We start from the raw sequence: 25,170 nt of genomic DNA, 5'->3' as shown, positions 1-25,170 counted from the left end.
TTCATGATCTTCCAAATGAAGCATTTAAAATCTATTTTGTAATACTTAACCTCTTGATGTTTTATGATAGTAATGTGTAAATTTAAATCTTGTAACAAGTAATCTCCAAAATATTTGCTACCTGTTTTAGGAATCATTCACCGAAAACAGGCAGTGATGCAGAAGTCCCAGGAGCTTAATGAATCACTCTATGATGCTGCTATAAAAATTATTTTGGAGATTTGGCGGTCACTATGCACCTTAGCTATGAACCAACCAGTTTATACAGGGAAAAAAAATCCACCTACAGTACTGTGGCTTCCCTTTTAACCGCATCTTTGTCTCATAATCAGGGTTTTATACTGTGAACAATTTAGCATGTCTATATTGATTAAACCTTAGGAGTCTTCACTTTAAATTCTATCTGGTATTCTGCAAACTATAATGAACATTACCGAATGCATGGTGTCTTCTGGGAAACACCTTGAGATTATCAAGTTTAATTTCCCCTAGGAAGCAGTGCAATCAAGCTAACTTTTACTCTCTGTAATGGAATAAGATTTAATCTACAATTTTTCAACCACCAACATCTCCTAATTTTCTTCTTTTAAAAAAAGCTATAGGACAGACTTTTTGCTCTATTTGTAGGTTACTGCTATACTTTTTCCCATAGTGGAACTAATGAATATCCTGTCCCTTTTTAGTATGCTAAACATGTATGAGCAGCTTAAACCCTATGGTTGGTAAGGAATTTATGTAAATAATGCAATTAAATCTTGTCTGTAATAATAGGTGACCTAGTATATATCAAGTCCCTTAATCTCTCAGATTGTAATTGAGTGACGAAGATGCAAGGCTTCATGAAAGAAAGGCAGATCATAAGAATTTATTTTTTTTTTTGTGTAAGCCATGATTTTCCAATTACTGCTCTCAGCTGGGACAGAAAAACATCTAACTTATGATATGTTCTGATCCAAAATTAATCCTTTTGTAAATGTGCCTTTTTTGATTAAACGCTGGGTTTTTTTTCTTCCTAGCAAAATCCTCAACCCTTGTGGTAATTTGCATGTGAGTTGTAGTTTTTTTTCTTTTCCAGGATATTCCTAAAGTATAAGCATATAGGTAAAAAGAGGTTTAAATAACATAGCAAAGTATCTGGATAAATGATTATTAGAATGATTTTACTATCCATAACCATTGCCTTGAGGATGAAGTGTATCCAGTACATAGAAAAAGACAAGTCCATGAATAGTGCACGAGCTTTCTTTTTTTCAATTTACGAAGCAAATATCCAGTTGTTATAATTAGTATTTTTAAAATATGTAAAAATGGTTGTAAATGCTGAATAAAAGAGTTAAGTTTTTGGTGACATGATAAATGCACAACAAAATAGGGATAAGATTTGAGTGGCCAGAAATTCTGGGCAAATATTGGTGGAAACATTTGCTATGCCTTTGCATCACAGAAGAGAAATTTTTAAAGACTGGCTATGCGTACAGCATCTGTGGATGTGCCAACAGAATCATGCAAGAAAACCATCAACTGTCACAGTCATCTTGTTTGTAAAGTAGTTTGAAATAATGTAGTGATTAAAAGTGCTGTGTAAAAATGAGGTGTTTATTTATGTTGGTTTTTTCTGTTTATGTTTTTGCATCCATTTCCTGTATTTGCTTAAATATTCCAACAATATTAATCATGAGAAAATATGTTCCCTAGTATCTTCTTTATTGAAATAAATTATTTTCAGGTGCTAATGTATAGCACTATTAGTCCAGGATATTGCTGGATATTTTAAACTTGCGGTATGTGCTGTTGGACAATGGGGAGCAGATACGGCCTTAATTTAAACCAGGGGAGCGAGATCCTTGTGAGAGCAGGTGGTGTAAAGCACTGTGCCAGCAGCCCATTAGTGAGCTGCTCTTTGCTAGGTTAGCTGGTGTTTGCTGCTCTGTGGGAAACTCTCCCCAGAGGACAGTTCATCAGTGGGTTTGTCGTTCCTCTTACAACAGTGGTCTCAGAATCCCCTCAAGAGAAAATTAGACCAATCAAGCTAAGCAATGGATACAGTTTCTCAATTAGTTCATACCTTTGCTCTACAAGAAGTTTATTCTCTTCTTCATACTGCATCAGAGTACATTTATATTTTAAAGGCATAAATCTTTCTGCTTCGCATGGAAGCCAAATTCAGCTTCTTTGCCAGAGCATTACCTAAAACGTAATAGAGCCCTGAAAAATCATTCCCATTTCAGACTGGGGTAAAAGCAAAGCAAATTTAAATCTTGTATGAAACAAAGCTTAAAAATCTGTCTTTTGGAATTGACAAGATTTATTTTTTTAAAAATCTGTTTTACGTTACTACATTAAAAAAAGTAGTTTATACTTAAAAACTCAGAACATCTGACAAGGTTGTGCTGTACTACTGTGAAAATATTAATGAAATCCAAAAATACAGGTTGGTTTTTTTTTTTTTATCCTTGATACAGGATTTCAGTGGTGTCATTGAACATTGAGGATTTTGAAGATTTTTTTTTTCCAATTCCAGGGGAAAACACAGCTCAGAAAATGCCAAACTATCCTCTTCCTTTAAATTTGCTCTGATTAAGAAGCTACAGTTAAGACATGAACAGCCTTTGTAAACTGTGAATGAGATCAACTCACTTCATACACTTAAAATTACAAGGAAATCCTTTTAAAAGTTGAGGTATTCAAGGACTTTTCAATCCCCTTGGTATAGCTTATGTTAAGAGTAGACCCCAGTGGAATTTGTAAAGAACCCATGCAGAGGCCCCACCCATAAATGAAAAAAGATTGATAAATATCCTCTGAAGGATAAATTAGACGCATTTCAAGAGAACCAAGAGGGAACAAAGACACAAAAGCAAAAGGGTGGAAAACATTTTGAGTAAACGGCATGTCACTTGCTATTTAAGGTGTCTGATGGTGAACAGGGAGAAGGAAGGCGCATTCAATCTCTATTTCTACTTCAAAGTGACCATTAGAGACTTAGATTGGTTTTGGTGGAATGACAGGGCTGGGTATCCGATTAGAGAGAGAGATTTGAAGATACATTGTAAATAAAAAGCTTTAATGAGTATAGAAATGAGACATAGACAAGAAGTTAAAAAATAACACAAATATAGCAATAGATGTATTTTTTCCAAGATGAGTGAAGTTCTGTTTTCTTGTATGGCAAATTGGAAAGAGCTACAAAGGGAACAGAAAGGTTACTTTGCCTGGTTTCTCCATATTGGCATACACAGGGAGAAATGGAAGCATAAATAATGGAGCCATTGAGAGGATAATCAAGAGCAGTGGGAAGGTTGCTGGGTTTATAAGCATGAGATTAAAAACAAGAGTTAGGAGCTGTTAATGTCCATTTAGAAAAGTGGCAGAAATGAGAAAGAGGGAATTTCTAATACTGGAGCTGTAGTAGGCACGGCAGTGTGGTGCTACATGACAGCAGGAGCCAAATGACAAAAACAGCTCCAAAAGAAGTAGGAGGAAGGAGACTTATCTGTAGGACGGGGCAATTCAACAGGCAGAGATCACGCCTGTTTTGTGATTAAGACTTTTTTTCCTAAAAACAGTACAGAAACGGTCCACCAGGAAATGTCCCTTTTGCAAAAGTTGGTGTCTCGTTGGGAATACAGTCCAGAAGAATTCAGGTACATACTTGCACTCCTTAAGTAATTTTTTCCTAAAAATATTTATTTCCTTTCTCTCCAATCCTTGCAGCTGTTTGCTAAAAATAAAAGGACCTGACAGTGAATACACATTTCATAAATGCCAAGACAATTTTGCAGTGTGAATTTAAAAAGTGGCTTGAACTAAAATAATTGTTATTTTGTAGGTTGTTCATGCTGTTTATGTAGGTCCCTAATCACTTGAGGTATGTTTAAGCTTTTTAAATGATACTTAGTACATTCAAATTAGTAAATTAATCTCTTGGGTACACAGCAACTCGGCATACCTGGGGTCACGGTGCATAAAGTTGTTTTTTGTTGCTATCTACAGATTGTCTTGACATGCAGCATATACCCACAGGGTCAGAAGAATTGCCCTTTGATTACACCTACAATAATCTGGATCTCCCAAGGTATTCAAGTGGTTAATTAAATATCAAGTAATTGCTAAAACTACTAAGTGACATTTAATTAGTATGTTAATTGATATCAAATTTGCTCTCACTATCTTGTTTTATGTTAATAAAATCCCTAAACATTTCTTCGAAGTAGATTAGGAAACAATGTGCTTCAAATGTACTAATGCAAAACAGCCGTAAGCATTACTTCTGCTCATGGAACATAACTTCTGACTTAAATTTTTTTATCCCAGTTGTTTTACTTTGTCTATCTTTAAACTTACTTTTTGCTAAGAGTATATTACATTATAATAGTATATATCATATCTATATATATGTCTTGGAATGGACTTAGACTTTTCTAAGCCAGTAATCCCTTAGCAGTCTATCTAAAGTGTGATAACTTGTTAATAGAATTCTAGAGCTGCCTCTCTTCCCTTCGGCACCTACCAGGAGAGATTAGCAAGGCATATGGGGAATGCATAGTGCCTCCATTTGACTAATGGCAATGATGTAGTTCTCTACTGCCTTCTAATGTGGCGTGTAGAAAACTGTGCTTCATGCATAATACAAAATTGTCATTAAAATATTAAGTGACTGATTATTCTGCAGCAGCAAAATGTGCCTTAGTGTTAGTTTGCACAAGGAAAGGTGATCCCTTCCTCCTCTCTATCAGCCTATCCAGCAAACAGCCCTGCTTTACTCTTCAGCTTTAGCCTTCCAAAATTGTCACTGCTGCCAATGACTGAAGAGCCCTAATACGATATAGAAAAGACATGCCTTTAGGCTTGGGTCCAAAAAAAGCCTGACTGAACTCCAGACCAACCAGAACCCTAAGCTTGTCCTTCCTTCCAGCCTCTAAAGTGTTCTCAATGGCCTCATCAAGAACAGGTGAGCAGACCCAAGTTGAATGTACTAAGGAAAAAGTTGTTTTCATAACGTTTAATTTGAGAACATATTGCAAAGAAAAGTCCCTATGAATATTCATATGAATTTTTAAATGAATTCCTTTCAGCTACGCTCTTGCCTTTTGTGTGTTAGCTTTCTGTGGAATTTCTTCTGCGTTTTATTGGTGCTACTGCAGAGAGAGAGTTGGTTTAACATTCAGGATCACAAAAAGCAAAGTCTAATTTATTCTCCATGAATGTTCACACCCAATTACTTCAGAAGAGTCCAACTGGGGAATAGAGACAATGGTGTACGACTGTGCACTACTAAACTATAGAGCTCTGATTCCAGCCCTTCCCAACTTCAAAATCTGGACTATCCATCAATATAAATACTGTAAAGGGAAGTGGGTTGAGTAGGGACTGTCAGAGAACTTCGAAGTACGAATAAAGAAAATCGTGATCTGTTTATTCATGGCAATGTCACAGAAAAAAGCAGCAAAATTGGTGAAATAAATTATTCATTACAAAGTACTCAGCTCTAGTTACGTGTCATCCAAATACTGCTACAGAACTAAGAATGCAGCAGAATGATCATGACAGGCAAAATACGATACTGATTTTCAACAATTTTTTGATTGATTTATTTGAACTTCTGTGGCTTCTTATGTATGGCATTTAGAGTTCATAAATAGTTTCACACAATATATTTTTAAGTTTTCTGTATCTTTGGCTATACTGTGATAATCCACATCTACTAATAAAAAAAAAATCAACAGTGTAGTATTTTAAATCTTCTACTAAAAAGTAGATTTATTGCTGTTATTTGTACTTGTAAGTAGCCTTTCTATCAGTTCAGAATGTCCTTTGCAAAGTTAATGCTAGTTGTACAACTTTTATACACTGAAATAAAGATAAATATGAGTGTAAACATGCATAATACATGTGAATGGTACAGTAGTTAGAAGGTGTGTAGACTTAAATTCTTGAAAAATAATGTACAAGTACAAAAAAATTTAGAATTCACATGATCTAGAAAAAAAAAATCTTTGAATGAACTTGTCACAGGAGATAAAAATATTGCTACCACTTTAAGTCCCCTTTTTGCCTTGTCTCTTAGCCCTCTCATAATGTCAACTCCAAAAGTATTTAAAAATATAATCTGTCTCCCCTAATTGCAGAAATGGCTATTTCCCGTCAATATCACCAGCAAATGATCTTTATTTCCCAACTTCTGCATTGACTTTTTCTGCTTTCCACCTCATCTTATTCAATGTCTTGCCTTTGCCTTGAGCCCTTGTGGGCCCCCTTCTACCATCCTGTACCTTCAAGGGTTGACAGCTATCGTCTGCCTCCACGTTCCCAGCAGTGAGGGAGGCAGTATATCACAATACCCCATGCCCCTTCTCTTTCATATGAAGCAGTTCTAAGTCATTGCCAAATCATTAGGCAAATGACTGTATTTTGAATGCCCTGAAGGAATTCAGTGGAAGCTACGACTTCACACAAAAGCAAGACACAGCTAATCAGCTGCTCACCACAGAACAGCAGCTCCTGCTCCCACTGAGGGACTGGGGAAGGTTTTTGGTGCAGCTAACAGCAGCTCCCTGCAGCAGAGCCAGGAGCTCCACAGAGCCCCAGCCCAGAGCCAGCCTGCAGTGGCCAAGAGGCTGTTCTGTGAGGGTCACAGGGCACTGGGACCTTCGTTAGATGACCTGGGAGCCACTGTGTAACACTGACACCAACACAAAACCTGTTTGTGTCTGCCATGAGTAACCCATTGCCTTCAGACACAGTGTCACTAGGGCAAGATGCACAGAGAGCGTCTTGCTTCTGTGTCAGGACCTGCTTCTGGCTGTTCAGCTGTGCCCACTGTTCTTCCCTCTCCACTTCAACCATTTGATGGCTGCAGCTTCTTCATGCTCTTATAATTCCCAACTGTTATTGGATCCATTTTACCTCCACAGCCTATCATGCTTCCTAGTGATTCAAAATCGCATTATTGAGTGCTATATTGATATGCTTCATATACATCTTTATGGATATCAAAAGAAATAAGTATGCAGGTACCAACACCTGGGAACGAAAGAAGTTTTACATAGGCTGTGACAGAGAGATAGCAGTTCTTCGGTCCACATTTTATTATTTTATCCTTTGCAGAATAACATAAACTTGAGATTAGTTTATTCAATTGCTTGTGGATTATTTTTATTTCATTATTATTTTTTTCTCAAGAAAAGATTAATGTTTGATTATTAATTTTGTATTCCAAGGTCTTCTGATAAGGGCTGAAGAAATGCCTGTGTTAGTTACAATTACTGGTCACTTTGAATATAATTTTGGGAATGTCTTCTAGCAAACTACGTAGTTTAAAACAGAATAGTAATGTGGGCTGTAAATACACCAACACTGGTGTTAATGCTTTACAGCATTGCTGGTTTTTCATTTTCATTGCAGAATTAGAAAAGTGGCCAGTCCTCACCAAGAGCTAAGCCACAAAGCTTAAATCAAGACATGCTTGATTATTTTCTGGCATGGCTAATGTGATTTCACTTGTTTCAATTATATTTGTTCGGGCATGAAATCCATTGTAGACCATTCAGCTAATTAAGAAGGGATGCACTTTTCTTTAAATCATCTGTCCAGCAAGGTAAGTCTAAACACACCAGTTACGAACAGGCAATGTGAAGTAAAAGCTGAAGCTCACAGCTGTATAAAGACATTGGCCTTGCAGCCCTGCCTGCAACACCGGAGCTGCAGCAGCGTTGGCCATGCTGCATATGGCTTTGGGCATGGGATGCAAACTTACAGGTTTTTAAAAGAAGGGACACAAGTTTTAGGAATGTATGTCTGAAAAGGTAACAAAAAATACTGGAATACATTTAACAGTCTGGTTTGTAAGACCTATGAACTCATTTCCTACTAGAAATACAGCAATAACAGGTAGGTTTTAAGTTGTTCTGTTACTACCCTGAGCAGTAGCAGCACTGTTGCTATACTTACGTTGTAATGATAAAAGAGCAAAAGTGCAACATCAGTCCAATAGCTATTGATATATATATATTTTTTGATATATTCATCTAATATATAGATTGATATTGATCGTATAATTCCTACAGCAGCCATGCCCAAACAGAATTATTGCCACCTGTACTTTCACATTTAACACTCAACACCTTGTTTAGTCTATTAAATGTAGAAAAATACTGAGCATTAAAGACATAACTGCTTTATAGATGATGAAAGTCTTTTCAGCATGTCCTAAGTTTGCAAGTAGTGAATAACATGCTTTTCTTATATAAACTTTCCAGCTATCTTAATAGTTTAACAGATTTGATGCTTATTTTATAAATATATACACTGAGTGTATATGTCTGTTTGTATGTTTGTATAATTTTCTAATCGTTAGTGTTTTTTTAATGTGCTTGGTTTCTACAATGTATGCATCTGCCAACTGCAAAGATTTGTATTTCACATCTACCCACATAAATAAGAACAGTGACCTCTCCATGTATATAAATACATACGTGCAAAAACTTGGAACTGAGAAGTTAACCTTCAGAGGTGGTAGAGTGGGAGTCTTCAGATGGCAATGTGTCACACACAGCCTGCCAGGAAAAACCAAGTGACCTACCAGCAGGCTCAGAGGTGATTTGTTTGGGATCCCCTGTGTGAACATACACTCAACAGAGCTATGCCTCTGTGCATCACGCTGCGCTCAGGGAGACCAGAAACCCCCCTGCTATCAGTGCACCATGGCTAGGGGCAAGGGAAGGGCCCCACTCTGTCAGCCACCATGGCTGCCGTTGTGAAGATGCACAGGGAAAAGGTTTCTTTCCTTCTGCACAACCTGGCTGATTAACAGTGTGTAACTAAAGGACCTGCAATTCCACCACTGGAGCTTCTGACAGTGAACAGTCCTGCTGGCTGCTGCTGGGTGTGAGCAACCACCGCTGCCTCCGCATCTCCCACGCTCTTGCTGGTGAGGAGTTCTGTGCTTTCTCTGGAACAGCCACCTGGGGAGCCCTGCTCTGGACTTTTTAATCAAATACTTGTATCTCTTTCACACAAATTTATTTGGCTTTTAACCTGATTTTCAGAATTGCCCAAATCCTTATCAAAATGTCATTCTAAGGCAGAGATTTGTATGGAATATTTCAGCCAGACCAATTAAAGATTATCAAATTTGGTAAAAGATGAAAACAGTGTTATAAAGAATGTGCCGAGTACTCTTAAAAAAGATGGTACTGCCAGCCTTGGTAAGAAAATCCCCAGTAAGTATAAAGCACTGCTTGAAATTGCTGTAATATACAGTCCTGAAAGATGGTCAGTTTGATTAGAAAGATTGCTGCTGTATGAAAGTATTCTAAAAGGCTGTTCATACATTTTAGTACATTTTAGTACAGAGTTCAAGGATAACTGTAGTGCTGCCTGTAATCTAGTTTTGAAAGGGTTTTTGACATCCCTTTCTTCAATAAAATAAATCTAACAGGTTTTGTTTAAGATTCTTACAGTTTTCAGGATACAATTGATTATGTATTCCATCATGGTGAATCTTTCACAAAAGTGGACTGCACTTGTTGGTTATAGAAAAAATATTCTTTGTATGGATTCTATTTTGTAAGACTAAAAGCAGGTTCTGAAATATGTGGAAGAGGTGGATTTTTCAAAGAAATGAAATCAATTACTTAGTTCCTAATGAGTATATTCCTGTCTCTGATGCAAATTCATACCTGAAACTGTGGAGAATAAAGTGAAAATACACAGATATGGTTATAAATACATGGATAAATAAACCGTGGATCTGGTCCTGTAGGTCTACTGTAAGCTTAGAGAGAGTTCATGAGAGTTGTTTTTATTGATTTAAGTGGAGTAGGGATCCTCTTCTAGATGTAGATTCCCCCAAACTGATCAATAAATGTTTGAAGAAATTTACTATCACAATTTTTATTAAGCCAAATGTAAAAAAAAAAAAAGAAAGTAATGGAATCGTATCTCAGAGTATGTTAGAAACATTTTCCTCAAGCATTTCCATTACAGAAAGAGCAGATACCTGATATTTGGCCGAAGAGAAGGTCTAGTAATAAGGATGTTTCTCTGTTCTTCTGAAAGTATCTGCAAAGAAACTTGTTTTCTCCTGCTGATCTGTGTCTGTTTTAAGACAGAATTGTCTGGTCTCTGGGGGCTACTAATCTGGCTTGTTTCAGGGGCATTAGATTCCCATTAAAGCAAAAACATACAGCTTTGAGATGAGCTCTCCTGAGGTCCTATCTAAACTACTGAGACAACCTCAGCAAAGGGATGTTCTTTTGTACTGCTCTTTGACATCCGAAAGCATTTCTGCTTTAATTCATTCTCTTTACCTCTGCTGTGCTGAGTATTATTATAGTCTAGTGAGTTCCTCAAAGTGGGAAATGCCAAAGAAACAGGTGTCAGACTTCAGAAGAAGCATTTGTCAAGACTTAATGTTCTGAAGCTAAAGGTGACAGCTCAACCTAAATAAGCTCTTCTCAACAGGATTTAAGTTTCCTTAATAAAAAAGTAATAATAGAAAGTGCAAATCTGATGGCCTAGAGAGTAGAAGTCTTAGAAAAATGTGCATCATTTGACATGGTAACTTGATTTAAAGACTATTTGTAGTATAGTGCTCAAAGTCCAAGTTTGTTTATATTCCCCGATAAGGTAATTTATGACCTATAAAGATGTAAGTTTGCAGCATGAAGCTGTGTGTGGGCATATTCATCTGGCTGGTTGGCCTTCAACTATTTTGTGATAGAGTCTAGAATGAGAACACCACAGAATGCAAAAAACAAACAAACAAACAAACCAACCACTACAAAAACAGTCCTAATGCAAGTAAACGAACAAATATTTAATTTGTGTCCACCCCACCCCCCCCCCAGAAAGTAAGGTAATACTGTTAATGGCATACTTCCTGAGGAACAGAGGAAAAAAGAGGGCTCTACGAGCCGCATACATGTACATCCTACACACTGTTTTTCTTGTTATGCTTATATGATGTGCATAAATAGCTTTGAAGTTGGAAGTTTACCTATCTGCTTCCCAGTGAATGAGCACTGAGAAGTATGAAATTAGATTTAAGAAACCTAAGTAGCTCTATACACTATTCCATGTAGGTGTTACTGTATTAAAACCGGTGCTTTCGATTTTGATTTAAAGTCTGAGAGCATAGTAAGTGGTATGTACTTTGCTACACTTTAAAGTCCAGTCATGGAAAACAGAGCTGTTCAATAAAAGTGTATATTAGTGATATGAGAAGATGGCCCTTTTTATCATTGTGTCATTTTTCATGCTCATTGATCCGAACAGCTACTGAACATCTTTGCTACAAAGCGGTATTTTCTCCTTGTCTCTTCTGGACTAATTACGTGTGTATAAGATCTACGAATGGGGAGTCCAAGAGCAGCTGTATGCTTCTCCAGTCTTTTTTATCTAGTCTTTCTTTTTTTTGTAACAAACCATTTCAAACATCTACTCCCATCAGTCTTTATTTGTAAGTTAACCTTCAGCAATAGCTCCCTAACATATTTAGCTACATGCTCGGTTCTTTTACAAAGAGGACAGTTAAATAAAGTTACTTATCTACTGGTAGTAACAATCTCCCTGAGCTTTTGGTGTAATGTTTTTTGGGTGTGCTTCTTCCTAAATCATACTGACATGTATTGCTGCTGTTTGACCCCACTCTTTTCAAATCTTTTATCACATTACTGTGTGTGTTTCAGGTTTAATTTCGAAGGATATGTTTTCCTGTATTTTCATGTAGTTCAGTTAGGAATTTCAATTAATGTAGTATTAAGTACGACTTTCTTTTCCATCTCAGAAGAGCATTTTTGTCCAGTCTTGCACATAAGTGGGTTGGACTCAAAGCTTAACCAAAGCTGTTGTACGGGATTGGCTCGTCCACATGTAGGTTGTAGCAAAGGCAGTATTAGGGGCTGAGGGGGCTCAGGAGATACCACACCTGTTCTCCTTTGCTCCTTGAAGTGGAGATTGTGGCAGTCATAGTTCCATCTTCTAACAAGCTGATTGCAGAGACAGAGATTTGGATGTTTGCTTTTCACTAATATTAGCTGATGTAGTATTTTATACTGGGTAGAGCTGTTCTGTCAGCTCCAGGAAACGTTGCTTTGTCTGTTCAGGCATCCTCTAATTAAAAGGCACTAAGTATGACGGGAACAGTCAAATGAAACATGCTCACAGTGTGCATTTCCCGACTATATTTGGGTGTATCCATCAAACAAATGTCTATTATGTCCCTTATCACTGGCAATTCAGTAATCAGATGTGCATGTTCAGTCTGCAGTCTGTGTGGTTATCAGTTTGACAGTGTTTCTATGGAAAAATGAAATCAGACCCTTGCAGTATTGCTAAGCAATGTCCGATCTCGTCATCAATGATTCTGCAAACTCTGAAAGCACAGCTGTGCAAGTGGGTATATGGGAACAGTCCCATATATTAATAAGATTATCTGTGAGCTTCTAGGATGTATATGATTAAGTCTTTTGGCTGGATCAGATGCAATGAAAGAAGAGTGGGTCTGTATGAATTTGTGTAACAGAATGCCACATTAAGGAACCTTTAAAAATCAGGCTTTGAAGACAAAAAAGGAGCTGCAGATATTATCATTATAATGAAGGAAAGAAAAGCAAAAATAGCTGTTTGCAAAAAGAATTTACGTGATGTGCTTGAATGTTTGCTTTTCCAGAACAGCACAGTTCCATCTTCTGTCTTTTCAACAATTGTCTATGACGGATGGTGACTCACAAGTCCTCCATAAATTCTGGTGGCACAGCACCAGACACAATAAAAATAGCTGAATTTTAGTGATCTTCACCCCTGAATGGCTCTTTTCCAGTTCTTTTCTTGTGTTTGCACTCTGTACATGTACACCTTAGCAGAGGCAAGAGCTTTCTATCAGGATGAGCAAAGGATATGCTTTTCTGCATGTGCTGTATTGATTCATTCTCACACTCGCTTTCTGTGTCTCTGAGAACACCCTGTATCAAACATGTCTTCCGAAAATTTTGCTTCTATTAGAACAACTTTCCATTTCCCATACCTTATTGTTACCACAGTTTAAAATGGTAGAATGAAATGCATGTAGCAGTCAGTGACACAGCAGACACCTGTGATACATGCAGACTTGAAAGGCTGATGGGAAGGAAAGTGCAGCTGACTTACTGTATTAATTTCCCATTGCACATTGAACTATTAAAATTGGTAGCTTCCATTTTTGGGGATTAAAACAAGATACGATCTAGTCTTCAAACTGTGTAGCAGTGAATATAGATATTGTGAGCCAGAAGGAAGAGTAGGAGCTAGGCTTTTTTTTTTTTTTTCCTAACACTACTGGTCTGCCAAGAGAGTTGCCTTAGATCTGCTTTTAAATTTCAAAGTCTGTACCTAATCTTATTTTGCCTCTCAGAGTGACAAAGTATTACAGGAATTTTGTTTAAGACCTGTATTTAATTTGTCAGTGAATCAGCTAAAAATACAGAATACGCAACTATTTCGATGTTATTTATTTCTTGCTCACTTTGTGTTCTTGAAAATCTAAGATTGTAAAACAATTTTATTTCAAACACCTAAGATAAGATAAACTCTGTATTACCCAAAGGGAGCTACCTACTTTGAAAAGTTAATGAAAATAGCAAACTGGCCACCTGAAAAGAATGGGGCAAACATCTAAAGAAAGGGGAAAGATCAAAGATTGGAACAGGGACTACAGAACTTCAAGCAATCTCAGGGTCCAGTAGATTGAATAGAGCCCAAAGGGTGATACAGCCTAGAGCAGTCTGAGCCTCTTAACTGCAGTATTCAAATCCTGCTCACTGTACCTGCTGCAGTCAGGGCACGCTTGCCTTCATCTCTCTTCTACAAATGCAAAAAGATTTTCATTGTTAAGGACTCATCCATACAGAGAAAGTCCAATCTGCACTACTTTGTTTAAACTTATGCCAGATTGTTGCCACTGAAATGATGGAGCCTCCGGTCTCTAAATTCCAGCACACAACACAGCTCGGTCTTTCTCATTGCCAGTGCTTTCCAAACAAATTGGCAGCCACTGAAATCTGACTGATGGGGCAAGATTTTGTTTGTTGGTAGCTTCTTATATTTAGTATAAATTGTCTTTTTTTGACCCCATCTTGTGGCTTTACAACTTCTTTTAATTCTTATACCAAAACAACCTGTATGGTTTGTTAACCTGGGGAGGCCATGTTTTTTCTGCTATTGAAATTATTAATTAATACATGTGGGTTTCTAAAATCATTGCAAGAAGCTGAAGATTTGTATATATGATTAGCTTGGCATGTGTATGTTTATCTTCTGCCTTGCGTATTTCCTGGCCTGTAAGTGTGACTGAAATCTGGCTTTCTGGGTCATGCTCAGTGTAGACAGAGTGCTTGAAACCTTCTCAGGAAACTCCAATGGAAAGGTTAGTGATTGTGTACAAATAGTGATTTTTAGAGTGTCAAATTTGAATGTCTTCTCATAAGGACAAATTCAGGAATCTTTTTCATTGCACTACAATTCATCCTGTCAAATTTCCAATTCTGGTTCAAAGCAAGGGCTGAGGGAAAACCTTCATATGTACTGAAAGAAGTAATATAATCAGCTCGGTGTTATTATTTCCTGCCTTCATTGCTGGAAACAGATCAACCCAAAAACATGGGAAAGATCTGTGAAAGATAATTCCAAATCCAGTAATTAAAATTTAGCATTGCAAGGAATCCAAAACTAGCTGCACTAGTAACCCTATAGCTGTAACCGTAGTGGTCTGTCAGGTCCATTTGTAATACTTGATAAAATCAATACATTTAAAGATAAGGAAAGCAGAAGTTATAAATGTAGAATTCCAGTGAAATAGTTCCATGCATAATTGCTGCCCTATAAATGAACAATAGCATCTCACATTCTACCCTTTTTAATACAAGTCAGTGTCAGAAGTTGTGTTCTCTGGGCTTGCAAAGATGGAAATTGGATCTAAATTATGTATGTTTTCTACTGACCTGTATGTTAAATGATCAAGAATTACAGAAGTCTCATGCCATAGTCTCCTCTGCATGTATGCATGCATGCATATATATTTGAAGAGAACTGTATGAAAATTCAAAAATGATTGTTTCTCCTATATCAAAGAATGAAAGAAATATAGCTATTCTGCTATTACTTAATTTTATTTTTATTTATGTATACGTAAAGTATTTCTCCCAAGGTCAGAGGGAGAGGTCAGAGCCAAAATAAAAATCACTCCTGGGACTGTTTTGCCACATGATCTTTTCTGTGTTTTGAAAGGTCAGAGTCTATGTGGGACAAATTTAATAAACAGATCCCAAAAGTATTCTACTCAATTTCCGAGGAAACGTTACAGAATGCTAGAATTGGGATTTTGCTACACTGAAATGCCAATTGTTTTGCGATATTTTGTCTTATAATTATGAAGATGGCTCAGCTCCAGCTGAATCATTGATTAGTTACATCCCTTCCCAAAGGAAAAAATAAGTCTTATCTAGAATGTCTGAAAACTGATATTAGAACTTGTTAGAAGTGGTAGCTTGTATCTGCTTTCTCCTTTTCTGTACTGAGCTTGACAAAAAAGCGAAAGGTACCAATAAGGAGCATAACATCACGTTAACCACCTGCCGTATAATCAGCAGTTCAAAGTACTCTGCAGCTTTTGAGAAACCCTGGATGGGCATTTCTGCTGGATGCAGAAAATAACCTGACAAAAAGCTGAGAATTTCTTGTCCTTTCTGGGGCATTTTCTTATCAAAATAAGAACCTTAAAAAAAAGAAAAAGGAGTAACTGAGGTATAGTAAAGGCAGTGTACTTGGAAATATCTACCAAAGTCACTTTAAATTTTTTTTAAAATAATTCTTAATTTTAATTATATTTATTCTTTATAATATTTATATTTTTTATATTCTTGCATAAAATCTCTTTAAGAAATACGATTTTTCATCCTTGTATCCTCTTTCTTAAAGAGATCTTAAATGAGAGTATAACCAAGTATACCCAAGAATAAAATTAAAGAGATGGCAGTGAAGCATACTGTTCCCAGGGAGGAAAAAAAAAAAAAAAATTCACAGTCATTGCAGAAAATACTAATTACATATGCACGCAGGCCAATTGACTCTGCAGGCACAGTTTGCACTGTAAATTATGTACACTGGTTATTATTGACAGGACAAAACACTAGGTGCTCTGACCACTGGTGCCTATTTCTTTTTTCAATATATGGTAGCAAAATTAAGATGTTCTACTTCTGTGTACAGAGTCAAACCTCCGACCCAGGCTGTGTGGAAATGATCATTATTTCATTCATACTGACTTTACTTCAATATTGATCATGTCACTCATTTCAATGGAACGGGTTGTGATTTAAGCTGGTAAAGGTAAAATCAGCCTTCATGATGATTACAGCTGAACACCACTTACTTGCTATGAAACAGTAATTTTTTCTATTATATTAGCTACTTCCTTCCTCAACATGGCTTACTACTGGTCTAGCCTTTCTGTATGTCACAGACTGTTTTTTACCCTACAGTTTTTGGAGCATTTATCATATGAGCCACAGTGTGTACACACCTGCTACGGTAATAAGAATAGATGAAAATAAGATAATTGACATGATGTTTCCTGTCCACATGTGATTAAGCAGAACTGTGTTGTAACAAGGGCCATCCAGCCTAGTGCCTCAACAACTATCTGTCAGTATCTAGTACAGATCCTTAGGGAGTGGAAAAATCAGAACAGAGCAAATACAGCCTCAGTGAGGGAGCAGTTGGAGTCTGCAGACAATGTGGAACATTACTTCAGAGGAGCGAAGCTTGGGCTTGGGACTGAAACCTAAAGGTAACAGCTGAAATTATTTTAGTGTTGTTCTTTCAGCAGAAACTTCCCAGAGGCCCCAAACACTTTTTATGCCTTCCCCTGTGCCAGAAGCACCAATTCAGTCCCACACAGGATTCAAATTCTGCAGCTGTTCTCTCAATAACTTCCACAATGCAGTTAGTTATTGCTAATACAAAAAATCTATAGCACACTGTAAAGTAGAAATATAATACAATATATTTAATGACTGGATACCTCTATGAAGACTTAAGCAAGCCATACAGGAACAGTTCAGGACTTGTAAGGCAAATCAAAAATTTCCTGATGGCGAAGCATCAACATAACTTGCTTTATGACATCTGCTTCCCCTTCACAGAGGAAGCAACCTGATTTGATGCAGGTAGGGAAAAGAAGGGCATGATATAAACCCAGTTTGCACCTGGAAAACCTGATTATTGTGCTCTAAATTGTTCACAATGGGAGAACGATGCTGCAGATTCACCTGGTTTCCTTCTCGGCTTCTGCAGCAGGAACATTAGCTAAAAGTCATCCTGAATATGGAAATGGAAAGCATGGAAGAGGTGCAGTGTCAGTGTTTTCTTCTCGTTGCTTAGCTTCAAAACTTCCTTCAACTGCAACCACATTGCTTGTTCACTGAGAACTTTAATAAACTGTATCAGCCCTATATATGATAAAGTATGAGAGATTCTATTTACCTGTGAAGTTCTTAATAGTAGATAGATAGAAACTTTTTACTGATATAGCTTCTTATGTATTACTTTCCATTTCAATTCTTTAAAGTAAGATTCTTCTTTCCGAATGAACTCTGGATTATGGCTTTAATCTACCCCAATGTAACACAGAGCAAAACTTTATTTTATGGATAACACTTCATCTGAATCTAAAAGTTATACTACTAATTATTGCAACAGTTTAGGACCTTATAGTTTACACAATTATTATACTACATATTGAATTAATCTTACCTAAACACCTGGTACTGCCATTTATTTTCTATTTTTGATAGGGATGTCAATTCAAAAAGCAAAATCAAGAAGAACTTTTCTTTTGAAAAAGACATTGTTTTGTGTATATCTAATTAACATGCATCTCGTGTTGTCACATTACTATTTTGATATACAGCCACAGATTAATTGCAAAATATTCTGTTACATTTAAAATTCAGCTTTGTCTGCATTTATTAGTTAAACCTGGGTTGTGTTTTATGGAAACTAAAGTTTTGAATCCAGAACCTTTGTATTGATGTATTTGACAGTTTTAAGCTTATCGTCAGACTTTTTTTTATTCCTTAATGAGTCCATACTGTTATATAATGTTTTCCATCTTCCCATAAGGGAGAAAACACAAGCAATCATAACTTAATAACACTCTGTATGCTAAGAATGTGTGGTGGCAGATAATGAAGTCCAATATACCTGATTACAAGTTGCTCTTTAGATGTAGGACAAATACAAGATGGCAATGTCAAAGCAAGGAACACTTACACAATGAAATATTAATGAAAATACATTGCACTTACGTCTCAATGACATCTAAATGGGAATCAGTTATCAGATCTTGAGTGTTTGCAACAAATTTCTACTCTGTAAAAAAAAAAAAAGGTCCATTGAACTTTAAAAATGTCAGCCAGCAGGGCTTTCAAATACATAATTTACTATTTTGTTGGCTTCCTATAAATGGGTAATAATAAACTCCTAGCTAAAAGCAAGCTCATAAATGCTGAATCAAAAACGTGAAGAACACCATGAAATGATAAATGCAGAGCTGTATGGTAATTTTCTTCTAAGTAGAAAATGTAGCTGTAGTGTTAAAGATGTGGATGGAAATTTTTACATTCCGCTTATGCAGCGTGAGGTCTTCATAGGAAAGAATGTGTGCCACTATTTGTATACTGCTACAGTGATGCAGTAACACAACTGCTGGAATTGCAGCTAAAGCTTGATGGACTTCCATGAGCAATATATTTTCACAGTCTTCGCTGTTACACTTGCCTTTTTGATATGCTCTCATACTTATTTATTTAAGCATATGAAAAGTAGACTATTATGTTTATCAGAGGGAATAATGAAGTAATTTCTCTTCGAGAAGTTTTAGTGTTAATCAAAAATTGACCGATGTTATATTTTTAAAAGGAATATATTATTGAATGGTATTAACAGAACTTCTAATGCTAAAAACTTTTATACCATCCAGAATTAGATTCTGTTTTAAGCTAGGACTGTAGGATGAATTATGATAAAAACTTCTCATTTCTGGGTTCGATTTTAATAGCATACAGACTACATTGGAAAGGCTCTGTTCTGCTAATCAGTGCTCTTCTACCGACACTTTGGTCTCTTCTTTATGGGACACAGTCTCCCCTGCTGGGTGTATTATATGAAATCAGTAGGTGTGACTTGACCTGGGCAGACTAGCGAGCGGAACGAAACTTGGTAAGTGTATCAGGTCCTGAAGACTGTTAAATCGTTCATTTGGATAAATGTGTCTGGGGCTATAAAATCCCATTACGTGGTCCCCTGTCATAGTGGATTCAGATTGCACACCTGAGCTACAACATAACTAATTCCTTTGCCAGATTGGAGGGGTTGAGAGCACCCACACAGGCTCTGATCAACTCCTTTGGAAGGAATCCTAGATTTCTAACAAAGTGATTTACAGCCTTATCTCTTCTGGATACGGTTTCAGCGTGTAGCTGAAGAGTCAGCAGTCTGCGCCACACTGTAGGACACCTCTGTCTAGTATGAATTCAGTTAGAGATTTAGAAATTATTTTTTCAAATGTTTATATTGCATCATAACAAGAAAAGGGAAAAAAAGTACATTTTTGACATAGGAGCATTTAGGTAAATTGCATTTATGTAGGATAAATCCTGAAACTGTAAAATGAATAGATTTTTATTTTTTTAAGGTTTATATTTTAAAAATTTAGTCTTAAAGCTTAGATGTTTAGTCCTCGGTTAAAAAAAGGACCGCTCTTAATCAAAACAATGTTATAACAATGATTTAATTGGATTTATTTTCTGTTCACGTTCTAATATTTGTCATAGGAATGAGCGACAGCATTGTGGAATATTAATATGTGATATATTCCTGTTCACACTACACTGTATCATGGCAGACCTTTTAGCAAGCAAATAATGTTAATTTTTTTCCTAGTTTAGGAGAATATTCTTGGAATACGCATAACCCCCCCTCCAATTTACTTATCTTAGCTCTTTATTATTATTAAAGTATCTAGCAGTATGCTTAGGATGGCTTCATAATTCTATACACATAGAAACTGTATGTTGTTTTAGAGACATTTTTTGTATTATCTATTATACTATGTTACAGCCTAAAAAATCTGTTCAAGATAAGGCCACAGTAGAACAAGACAAAGCAAAATATGTGAAGCAAACATAGAATAAATTAATTTTTAGAAAGTGATCTTGGAACCCTCACTGGTTTCAGAAGCTAAATTTGACTTCCCATATTTTAATAGTAGCACATCACTTGTCCAGGCTCCTGTCGGTGATCCCCAGTGACAGGACGTAACGCAACGGGCACAAACTAAAACACAGGAGCTTACATTAGAAAACACTTTTTCACCGTGAGGGTGACCAAGCACAGGCACAGGTTGCCCAGAGGGGCTGTGGAGATATATCCTTGGAGATATGAAAAAGCTGTCTGGACATGTTCCTGGCTAAGAGGCTCTAGGTGGCCCTGGGTTAGACAAGATGATGTTCAGAGGTCTCTTCCAACCTCAACCCTTCTGTGACATCCAATGTCTATCTGCAACACTGGATCATGTGGTCCATAGTGATCAATACCAAAGCCATGCAGGATAAAAGAGTGCAAACTGTCCACAGGATGGTCTCCCAAGTGAGCTGTATTTTTGGAAAAATTTCTTCAAAACCCTTACAGCAAGGATGCTAAGCTTTATGGAACCTTTAGCATATTTCAAGCTAAATTTTTTAACTGCTTATTTTGCTTTGTGACATGATGACTTCTCAAATATATCTCTCTAATGTGGTATAAGTAAGTTCTCAGAAGGCGCCTAAGTCTCCTTTTCTCCTGTTATTTACTTATTTCAAAGTGGAAAACAAAAGCATTTTTGTAGGCATCATTAGGCAATTCATCCTGTTCCTCACCAAGATCCCCAGAGTTTTCCCACAGCTTTATTGATTATGCTGAACTGCCTCATACACTGTACACAGCCACTCAATAGGATGATGATGGCAATCAATAGAAAGTATAATAAAATAATAAACTTGGCTGAGAACAGCAGCGATACACTTAGACCTCAGAATTTAACCTGTGAACTACATTTACATTCGACAGGCCCTGTCTGTATTAAAGCTTACTCCAGTGGGTTTGGGACTGGGTTTATATTTGTTGCTTGGAAGAAACAGGACATACAATCAATCTTGTGTGAAATGTGTTAACGGAATAATGTAGCAGAACTAGCTACTCCTAGGATTTACATGCTGCAATTTCCTTTGTTGAGCTCTAACCAGTGGCTCTACAATATGAACATTTAAATCCTAGTAATGAATTATTAGTGTCTAAGATATTTTGAGTTAAAATATACACAGCAATATGTCTTAAATTAGATTATATTTAGGTTTTGTTCAATTAGTCTTTGCTAAATGACTAAAAATGATTCCTGCAGGTAGACACAACTAACTTTGAGAAAAAATCTGGAACTGCTTGTCAGGTATTATAAAGCCCTATAAAACACAATTTACATTAAATGTGATAACACCTCTTAGCTATAGTAATATTTTTTATATTTTCCTATCAATAGTAACATTTCACTGTACTGCAGATATTTTAATGTAATTTATAAGTTTAAATGTATTGCACAGTTTCCCAACCTAGAAGGGAAGGACTGTTATGTGTTGCGGAGATGCACAGAATATGACATCACCTACTCACAATTTGCTTCAACAGTGGTAACAATCAAGAAGTCAGAGCTGTTGTTTTATAGAGTAACACGTTTTACAATTCATTTTATGATGTTTAAAATGCTTTCTTCTGTTATTATATTGTATCTTTCATTTTTCTTCCCCTGACTTTCTGCTGTCGGCAACGTAATTGTCCCATGAGCTTTGTGAATTGAGTACCTTAGTATAATGTACAAATTACTGCCCTTGAGCTGCAGATTGAATCTTACAGCAAATGTAAACAACTGAATTGGCAACATTGTTTTGAAAAAGCTTTGCTAGAATTCTGCATACTAGCATCCTTTGTATCCATGGATCACTTACAGTAAAGAACACTTTAGGGACAAGTGCACATCTGTGCTATAGGCAGGAAAAACTTCAAAAGCATCATGGCTTTATCTGAACTTCAGCAAACAGGTACACTTCCCAACTTCTGACTTAACGCTTCAGCTGCACCCTAACTTTGTTCTGGGAGAAGACTCGAGTTTGGGCCAAATTTCAGACTGAAACACGCTGATTTTATAATTTTTTTTTTTTTTTGCATGAAATACAGTCTCATTGGCTACAAGGAAAGAAGAGCTTTCTAAAACTTCTCCCCAGGTGTGCTGGAGACCTAGATCAGAGGGTGTGCCCAGAAGCTCAGTGCCTCTTTAAATGCAGTTAAGGTGGGTATAGGAGCAGCTGCTCCGAGTTCTGCTCACAGACACCTGGACCTGCAATGGTTTGTGAAGGTGAGGGAGCAGCGTGTAAAGGTCAGTGAAGCTATTATGTTTCCATGAATTAAATAGCTTTTCCTCATGTATGTATGAATATAGTAAACTCCCCTGGAGCCTTAGATGCTAGTAATTATTGACTATGGTGTGGTACAGCTGTAGTTTTACTGCATCATTAGAGGAACTTCTTCCACTCTGGTGCTTCCAGAGATGTCTCCAGACACATGCCAGGGTACATGTGCTATGCACCAGAAGATATATTGTGTGATCTTTTGCTTTCTTCAAGGGAAAATGTTTTGTGCATCTTAAATATTTTCATTCTCATGTTAGTTACAGGCAGCCTAACATTCAGTGTTTAGAGGCTTTTATTTTTTTGTGTGGGTGGAGAGCAGACTCTGTTAATATAATGCATCATCCATGCAGAATTGTCTTCAGCAGTCTGTAGTACCTCAGACCTTGCAGTGTGGGTTTGCCTATACACTTGTGTATAAATACATGTGCACATAGCAGGAATCGCTTCTTTATCATTTAAATGCAGCCAGCTCTTAGAAGAGATGGGGTGACTCTTAGGTAGTGGACAGAAATATTAGATGAGTGTAAAGTAAAGAAAAAAAAGAGAAGATGCCAAGTTCTGTGTAAAAGGTTTTAGTTGGGATATATAGTAATGACCTGTATTGGCTTTGCCTGAAATACATGAGCTTCATACACGGGTACTGGCAGAAATGGCAGTGAATATTTAACACAAGTCACAACTCTTACACTTTCATGTTTCATATTCAATATATCTTTCTAAGTGTGTTATTCATTGTACCAAAAGTGATATAAACAAATCCGGCTCTGCAGACTACTGTTTACTCTCCAAGTGGCGTTTTAAGAGCAAACCTTCCTTCCTTGACGTACCACAGTGACAAATTACAGCTAATACTTCTACATCCTATAGGAAAGGAACACAGCAGTGGTAAGGATTTATACAGTTGAGAGCCATGTGGCATATGTAACTGGCTGGCATTTTTAGTGCCCTGCCTAGATTTGAGACAGCTTTGGTAATACACAGCCTTTCTGCTTTGTCCTTGGCTATTTAAAGGTTTGGATTTTTTATTTCTTTCTTTCCTAAACCAATGAAAGCCTCAAAATATTTGTATATAACAAATCATATGACATCTTTATACAATCTCAAAGAACATACTTAGGTCAGGAAACAAAATGAAATAATAAAAAGTATCAGTGGAAAATATGAATGGTAATAAATACAATAAATGGTATTAACCCAGATATATATCTTTGATAGCTTTTAAAGAAACATATGTTTAATATAAGACACTTCATTCATTTGGCAATTTTCCTGTCCCTCTGAGACTGCCTTTCAAAGGTGTTAAAGCATGCTAATTTGTTATTCTTGCTCATCATCAGAATTGTTCTTCATCCGAGCAAAACAGCATCAGATATTTAAAAAAATAAGTGGTGTCACAGAAAACAAAGAGAAATTATGAGTCTTAAATGTTTTTTAAAAATGAAAAAAAATCTGGTTCTACTGAAGTGCAGTCTTTCTGATCACCCTGCTAATAGCAGCTGAAAATGACTCTGATAATATGCCATTAAGATCAGCTGAGTTATTTGCAAAAAACCAACCATTACTTGTGAGGAGCAAAGAGTATTAAAATCTTACAAGACTTCCTCTTGTATTAAGAGGAAACTACCACAACTGCCTTGTTCCTTTGGCTTCCCCCAGCAGCTCTGGCCTCAAAGTTCAAACAAGTAAGAAGAAACAAAAGACTTCTAATGCTTTGCTTGTGTCTTAAACCAGTAGGCTCTCAGCAGCTTGTGCTTACTGTCCCTCAGAAATACACAGATCAATGTCAGTGGGCATCCTGTTTATTTAGACAAAGCCAGCCTATCAGTCTTAATCAGCTGTGAGATCTGAGCTGATTATCTGAGGATTATTTTTTTTTATATTACATATACTTTTGAGGATTTCTTTCCAAGTTTTGATAACTGGCATTATTTCTGGTAGTCAGAAGTCTCCTTCTTGCACATTTCTGTATTGGTCTGTGAGCATTTATTCACCTTTCTTTGTCCTGTGGTTCTAAGGGTTTGGTTTTGTTTTCTACTCACTTAGGAAACAAAAGGAAACTAACTTGCTCTTTAGAAGGAGGACTCTGAAGGGGTTAATCTTTTTCCATTGATAATTATAGTTTATGAAGCCAGCATGTTAGTTATGAAATGACCATCATTCTGAATTTCTGGCTCTGTAACACTGAATTAAAATGGCTTCCTTTGCATTTCTTAGTCCAAGCTGGAAATGTCATTAAAAAGCGAACACCTTAACTTGTAAACTGTCCAATGTTCTTCTAGTTGTTTTTGAGATAACTTTGCCTTAAATTATCTTTGCCTGCCTGGCCCAAAACAACAAACAGAACCAAACACATGTAAGATAGAAATAAATAAATATAGCATAATGTTAATCTTAATGATAAGAATTATTTAGTTGAAGATACCCGAAAAGGTAATTAAAGTATGTTTCTGCTTATGATTCTAACCAAGATACAGCCTGTTTCAGCAATAAGCCTTTTTCATGTTTGACAAGCTATTTTAGGAGATAAGAATGATTATGAGTTTTTCTGTTAATAGGAATTACAATTAAGTATTGAAATTATCTTCCAACGTAGCATTGCCCTAGAACAGTTACTTGCTTTGACTTTTTTTTTTTT

General features: G+C 36.6%; 1 long non-coding RNA gene across 1 annotated transcript in view; it reads right to left on the bottom strand.

The window, feature by feature from the left end:
- LOC106895457 overlaps positions 1-25,170 on the bottom strand; it is a 107,572-nt gene that overhangs the window by 43,957 nt on the left and 38,445 nt on the right. Inside the window, exon 3 of the long non-coding RNA XR_001413432.1 lies at positions 18,345-18,408. This is a non-coding gene — a long non-coding RNA (uncharacterized LOC106895457). The remainder of the gene's footprint in view (positions 1-18,344; positions 18,409-25,170) is intronic.

This window comes from Calidris pugnax, unplaced genomic scaffold (assembly GCF_001431845.1).
Source record: "Calidris pugnax isolate Ruff unplaced genomic scaffold, ASM143184v1 scaffold38, whole genome shotgun sequence".
NCBI lineage: Eukaryota > Metazoa > Chordata > Aves > Charadriiformes > Scolopacidae > Calidris > Calidris pugnax.
Note: the sequence above shows the minus strand (reverse complement) of the source record. Positions and strands in the feature narration are given on the sequence as shown.